The sequence below is a fragment of the Bison bison genome, unplaced genomic scaffold, assembly GCF_000754665.1.
Source record: "Bison bison bison isolate TAMUID 2011002044 unplaced genomic scaffold, Bison_UMD1.0 scf7180017864146, whole genome shotgun sequence".
In the NCBI taxonomy this organism is placed as follows: Eukaryota; Metazoa; Chordata; class Mammalia; order Artiodactyla; family Bovidae; genus Bison; species Bison bison.
Window position 1 is genome coordinate 5,753,452 of NW_011494718.1, and position 6,000 is coordinate 5,759,451.

The 6,000-nt window shown below is 42.0% G+C and overlaps 1 protein-coding gene across 6 annotated transcripts in view; it reads left to right on the forward strand.

Moving 5' to 3' along the window:
* The window catches only part of SH3D19 (SH3 domain containing 19), a 110,092-nt gene that overhangs the window by 60,777 nt on the left and 43,315 nt on the right, over positions 1–6,000 (forward strand). The gene's annotated exons all lie outside the window — the stretch shown is intronic.

Consider the following 6,000-nt stretch of genomic DNA (forward strand, 5'->3'; position numbering starts at 1 on the left):
AGTCCCACATGTGCTGATTACTGTCATCAAGGCAGGAATAAGCTGACTGGGACTAGGGACTTAACTAGATGAGAGGCTGGCTCCTTCCTCAGGCAAGTGGAGATTGGAGCATGAGGGGGATGGAGGGGAAACTTCTCAGAGATGGAAAGTCATGCCCCAGAAGGGCTCCTCAGATTGACTGAGCCCTGAGGGAGTGCCGGGAGAGGGGCCAGCCCTGCAGAGGACTTTGGCAAGAGCAGTCATCCCAGCCATATGTTGTAAAATGTTGTTGCATAATCTTCACAGAACACCTTCCCTTGGGAATGCTAAAGTTTTGTAAATAAAATACAACAGTTGTAAGTTTCCTGCCAAAATTAGGACAAATAGATTTCCCAAGAGGCAGAGAGTCTTTTTTTTTTTTTTCCTTTCCTCACACTGTTCAGATGGAGAGTGTGATGGTAAAGCTTATCTTTGATTTGCCAAACCGAGCTGCTCTACTTGTCATCAGTAAGATTCCATTTACTACTGTTTACTTATTTGGGTAGAGTTTATGAACATATAAGCATAATACTATTTTCAAAAGGTTAGCTGTTATTGTCTAAATGTTTAAGATGCATCAAAATGATATAAACTCTGTAATGCAAAACCAAATTCTGCAGAGCACAGATGTATTTCAGGTGATAACAACCATATATTTATTAAATATTTACCACGCACACAATGTAGGAACTGACTGTAGCGTGCCTCTTGTCCATAAGAAGTGAAAAGAAAAACAGTAGAATATATTGAGTTTCTGCTGTGTTCCAAACCCTCTGCTAGATCCCAGACATACATTATTGAATTTAATCCTCACAGTAACCCTCGGCAAGGCATCATGGTTCATTGACATATGAAGAATATCAGACTGAGTGAGATAAACACCTAACTTAATCAGTATCATAAAACTAATAATTTTCCAAAGCAGGATTCAAGCTGCATCTTTTTATTTTAAGTCTAGCTTATTTTTTACTCTATCATGTTGCACCTCAACATTCTCATGAATCCTTAAACCAGGCAACACATTAAAAACTTTTCAAGTCTTCGTTATAGCATTTTTTATTTAAACCTTTTTGGCATTAACAGGGTTCCGAGTAGGACAGAGAGGGTTAGATCCAATACCAGGAAGCCATGAAGGGGTGGGAACAGTACAAGCCAAAGTAACACCACCTTCTGAAGCTGCTAGAGTCTGTGCTGATGGCACCGTGGTTAATAATTGCTGAGAATTTAGTCTGTGTCATCAAGCAGATAATTACAGTCATCTTCAAAAAGGAAGGTCAACAGTATCCATCAACATGAGCATCATGTTGAGCTTCCTACTCAGCCTTTTCTGTTTCTTTATTTCTGTACAACGTTTAATTATTGAGGCACCTTTCAGTAAAAGGTGTAATTTGCTTGCCCTACCCAACTGCTTTAACCATTGCTCTTGCTTGTGGAGTTATCCTGAACTGAGCACTGTCTTCTTTTTATTTTTATTTATTTACTTATATGGCATGCCGGAGCTCAGTTCCCCAAATGGGGCTTGGATCTGCGCCCCCTGCACTGGGAGTGCCGAGGCTTAACCACTGGGCCGCCAGGGAAATCCCTCTGTCTTCCTTTTAAGCCTGCTCCCCTTCCTGTACTCTGCTCCTGTCCTAGCTTCTCCGTCACACTGCAGCCTTCCTAAAGAGCCCCGTAGGTCATGCTTGAGCCTCCCTACCTGTCATGCACAGTGGCTAGTTGTTTGAATTTAGAGTCAGGCAGGCTGGGGGCCACCACTTAATTGCTGTGGGACCTGAGGCAATTTACTTAACCCCATAGTGCCTTGGTTTCCTCATCTATAAAACATCATAATACTCCTCGTGGAGGCATTGCGAGTATTAAATATGATTATGCAGGAAAGCTCTATCACATTGTCTGAAACACAGTGTGTGCTCATTAAGTGGTGGTTATTAGTCTTACTTCTTGCCCTTCACATCCAATAAGTTGCCAAGTCCTGCTGGTTTTACCTTATGATAGTTCTTTCTCTCATCTCCATCCCTCCTGCTACTGGCCCAGGTTTCTAATCTTCAGGTCCAGATAACTGCTGCTGCTACGTCGCTTCAGTCGTGTCTGACTCTGTGCGACCCCATAGACGGCAGCTCACCAGGCTCCCCCATCCCTGGGATTCTCCAGGCAAGAACATGAAGTGGGTTGCCATTTCCTTCTCCAATGCATGAAAGTGAAAAGTGAGAGTGAAATCGCTCAGTCGTGTCCGACTCTTAGTGACCCCATGGACTGCAGCCCACCAGGCTCCTCCGTCCATGGGATTTTCCAGGCAAGAGTACTGGAGTAGGGTGCCATTGCCCTCTCCGCCAGATAACTGCAGTGACCTGCTAATCGAGCTTCTGCTTCTGCTTGCAAACCACCGTCAACCATACCATGCTTACGCGAGGGGTGTTTCTAGAGCATACATTGGACCTTGTTGCTTCCTTGCTTGTTGGCCTCCAGAGGCATTCAAGATTATCTCTGAATTCTTCAAAATGTAGGGGGATTTTTGTTTAATGACTGGGGCTTTGTGACCCTTTTAGAGAGGGAAACTATTTTTTGTTTGCACTGGGTCTTCGTTGCTGCATGCAGACTTTCTCTGGTTGTGGCGAGTGGGAGCTGCTCTTTGGAGCTTCTGATGGCGGTGGTTTCTCTCCTTGCGGAGCACAGGCTCAAGAGTTGCGGTGCACTGGCTTAGTTGCCATGTGGGCTCTTCCTGGACCAAGGATCAAACTGGTTTCCCCTGCATTGCAAGGCAGATTTTTAACCACTGGACCCCCAGGGAAGCCCTACACATTTTTTAGCCTGAAGTAGAATTGACCTACAACATTATGTTGGTTCCATGTGCATAGCCTGGTGATTCAGTATTTCAAAATGATCACCATAAGTCTAGTTACCATCTGCCGTCATACAGTTATTACAATATTACTGACTGTGTTCCCTATGCTCTAAGGCTTTGTGACTTTTTGATGGTATATTAATAATATTGTCTTTGTAAGTAAAGGATTATGGTCTCTTTGTGAAAACTTGCCAAATCATTCTGGCATTAGCCAGAAACTGGGGGAGGAACCCCAGAGAAAGGCAAGAAACTCACAAATAGGCCTTTCCTTCTTTTTCTCTCCCCTCAAAAAGAAAGAAAATCCAATAAAGTAGTTTTCATAAAATGAAGTTACCATATTAATCTCAGGAAATAGAGATCAGAAAATACTGAAGCTATGAAAACATTGTAAGGATTAGAAAATTATTAAGGGGAAACTCATAAAACAGGCGTTTAATATTGGATTCATTTCTTGGCTAGAATGCCTTCCAGGTTAATGTAATAGAGCTGAGAAGCATTAGCAGTTCCTCTTCACACCTTTACAAATCATACCCAGTTGTCAAAAAAGCAGAATGCTTCTGCTCTCAGCCCCATTACACAGACCAGAATAATAGTTTAGCAGCCAATTTCTGCTATTAACAGAACTCAAGGGGAAAAAATGACAGAAAAGCAAGCCAAGGATGGTGAAACCAATTATGACGACAAGCATATTATTAGAGACAGGTAATGGGCGGAAAGCTACATTACCATCATGTTTTTCTCGACCCGGTAGTGAAGCCCACGCGGGTGTGGGTGTAAAGGGGCCTGCTTGTTTGGCAGCGGGTGTAGAGTAACTGGCATTGGTGCGAGGGGCTGGAAGGAGGGCTGAGTAAACACTGCAAGTAACAGTAGAGAAAGATGCCGTGGGCTTTCCTTGGACTTGCTTAGGAGATGCTTTTGCAGACAGTTTTGATTTTTTCTGTAGAAGCAAGAGGAAACAGTCCTTGACAGAGAAAATTATGACCCTGAGGTTCTTAACCCTTTCTGGATCACAGAACACAGAATCTGATTAGCCTTTGAATCTTTTACTACTTTGAAAATACTGTTTTGACATATATGCACAATTGGAGGTACAATTTCCAGAGCCTCAAGGGCCTATTCTTCACCCCAGATCAAGGACTTCTACTGTGAAATACTGGAAATAATCCTTAGTGGACCGCTTACATAAATTCTGATGCATCCATACAATGGACTATTGTGCAGTAACGAAAAAAGAGGCAGACACCTGGTATGCCTACTACGGACCTCCTGTGGACCAATCTCCAAGATATTATTAGGCGAAAAATACAAAGTATCGATCGTACTCATGGTATTTTAGCTATTGTTGCTGTTAAAACACATACTTACTTGCAAATATCCTGTGTCTTTGGAAGCCACCTAAAAAATGCTAACAAAGCTTGTCTTTTATGAGGGAAGTGGGTAGTCAGGGGAGGTTGGGGGAACCTGGCCTTCAAATAGCTGGGCGTAAGCAGAATTAGGATGAAAGAAACTACGAGAGATATCGCTTGTCTTTGCCCCAGAGGAAAAATGGCCTCCTGCACTGATCCTCAGCCTGTGGGTCATGACAGGCTGAGGATTTAAAAAAAAAAAAAAAAAAGAAATTTTTAAAATAGTAAAATACAATGTTTCTAAACAACTATATTATTCAAGATTACAAATAAAAGCTAGTTATTATGAACTAAATATGTCTAAATTAGGCAAATTCAAAAATACCTGTCTGCATTCTTTCTTATTAAATAGAATCACTGAGGAGTAAAAGCCCCATAAAAAAGAGAGTTTTTGTTTTTCTGGTTACTTTATGGAAAATTTTAGGGCTGTTATTGCCTTGAAAAAGTTACTAAAGGGACAAATATTTTCATATTTTTTCCTTTTATTTCTAAGTGATTTTTGTTTCGATTTATTTGGCATAGGTGTTATTTCAGCTTAATTTTGTAACTTTTTCATGTGATTAAATTTATTGGATTTCTTTTCAGTTACAAAGTAACAGTTGCTGTAACGAATCAAACAATATAGACATTTAGTAAAATAAAAAGTTAATCTCTCTCCAATCCACTCAAACCCCCAGAGTAGCCAGTGTGAACCATGTTGTATGCAGCTTTTGGTGCCTTTGAATGTTCCAAACCAAAGCTTACAAACATGTACACATACATAAACTTTTTCCTGCTTTTTACAGAAATTTTTACCGAACTGTACCCATTACTCAGCAGCTTGCTTTTTTCATTTAGTCCTGAGGTTTAAGGTCTTCTCTCTGGGCCAGTAGATCTAAGTCTGACCCTTGTTTCCTTACACCCGCCTGATATTCCCTGGGATGGGCACAACATAGTCGAGTCAACGTTTCCTCTAGTGATGGACATTTCAGGTTGTTTTGTTTTATTTATTTATTAATTTGCTGCTACAAAAAAAATGCCATAGTAGACAGTTTCCTGCCTGGCACTGCCAGGAGTTCCCAAACATGAGGTGCCACTCTTGCTTTCTAGGTCACCTACTTAGATTGCTGTTGGAGAAAAATAGCCCCCTCATGAAAAGACATAAAAAGTAAACACATGGTGTATCTAGAGAGAGACTCACACAGCATCATCAAGACGAAACCAGGCCTGTGGCTCCACCTTCTCACTGCAGTGGTGCTGTGTGCCCTCCCCACCTATCTGCACGCCTCTCTGGATGGCAGCCCGGGCAGCGCGGACAGAGAGGCAGATGCCCAGCTCGCTGACTCAGGCAGTCAGCTGGGGGCGGTCACTCAGCAGACCCGCTCCTGCCAAACAGCACAGTGCTGGGACTTCTTGTTTCTCTGTATTGAGAAGGAATTTTTTTTCCAGAGACATATATAGTAGAATAATTACCCGTGATCTGAGTGCCAGTTATTAAAGAGTAGCTTTAAAATAAAGAGTAGTTTTAAATTAAAATAAATTAAATTAAAAATAAGGACCAAGAAGAGAGAAAGTGAATGTCTAGGATATTTTGAATACTTTGTATTTAAGTTTAAACCCAGCAAGTGTAAAAAAATGACTACACCCTTTAATGTGATCGGTGAGACCTGCAGGATTTGGGACGGGGTTCCCTGAGGCCAGTCCTCCAAGAGCAGGCACATTTGGGAGCCCCTGTGCCCAGCCCACCGAGGGCCC